Genomic DNA, 1,341 nt, shown 5'->3' with positions numbered 1-1,341 from the left:
AAAAAAGAGTGACATCTATTAACAAGAAGGCTGAGAGAAGGTGATCTGCCCCTGAGTGGAAGACCAGTGGGCAACAAATGAGACCTTACCTCAAAAACAAAGACTTGAGGTCTGTAGCTTTCAGCATACTTGTGGAGTGGGGGGGGGGGGGCTGGGGAATCCTTGTATATTGAGTTAAGGAGAACAAGTTGGTGATGGTTGGGCTGCCATTCAGAGTAGGGCCTTAGATGTGTGAAGTCTTGCCCAGTTTTTTTTTTTTTTTTGGCGTCTGGCTTTAAATCTTCAGTAGATTTAGCCAGAACAGTTCCTTTGGTGATCTTCCCAGGTTGATGTTTACTTACTTATTTTCAGGCAAACCAGAATGATTCTAATCTCAATAGCTGCAAATTTATTCATTAGTGTATTTCAAGCACATGCTGTTCTCTAGTATTAATATTGCTGGAAGCAGCCTAAGTATGAATGTGTGTTTGTGGCAAGGTGCAGATTTTCATTTTGACATTTTGTCTTTTATATACTAAACCTTGGATGCCAAGACCTTTCCTCACTAGTATTGTAGTTGTAAATGCTAAATCTATACTTGACTTCACCACCTCCTGTCAAGATAAAGTTTCCTTTCCCTCAGAGGAGTTCAAAGGAATAATTTACTTCTTGGTCTGGGAAGATGTTATTTGCAGCCAGTTTCATGTGGACCCATCAACACAAATTTTCAGTGCCTAAAGGAAGCTCAGAAGTCTTTATTTCTCCCAAAAGGTAGCAGTTGAAATAAGAATTTTAGATTGCTCACTTGTTCTGAATTTTTTTGATACAGAAATGGCAACAATAAAATCCTAAGTGGGTGTGTGTTGATGTTCTCCGAGTTTAGTCAGAAAGTATCTTATGTAGCAAAACAGTTATTTATAGAGATAAAGGAAACTCAGTGTGTTTGGCAGCCCAGAGGGCAGAGTGATGATCATTTCTGGATATGTGTGTCTTTAGAAACTAAAATCACCCACCCAGGGATCCAAATCTCTGAGCTGAGTCACAGACATCTATTTGTAAAAAGAGGAGTGGCAGGTTTATTGAGGGTTTGATTTTAATTGTTTATTTTGCATTATAGAGAAGGTTTGCCATTATGCTGGGGATAGTTTGTTGAGATTCTAAAAACCAGGTGTTGAGTTTCACAAATTGCAGCCTTTTCATGTGTGACTAACCAGAAGAGCTTTTCTGAGCCTTCCCTGCATTTGTGTTTGTGCTCTGCAGAATAACCCTGTGAAGTAGTAGGTAGGGAAGTTATCTTCATTTTAGAGGCTCAGAGAAATGAAACATCCACCTTCTTGTATTAAGCAGAATCTTGGGATTCTG

The sequence above is a fragment of the Dipodomys ordii genome, unplaced genomic scaffold, assembly GCF_000151885.1.
Source record: "Dipodomys ordii isolate 6190 unplaced genomic scaffold, Dord_2.0 Scaffold146, whole genome shotgun sequence".
Lineage (NCBI taxonomy): Eukaryota > Metazoa > Chordata > Mammalia > Rodentia > Heteromyidae > Dipodomys > Dipodomys ordii.
Note: the sequence above shows the minus strand (reverse complement) of the source record.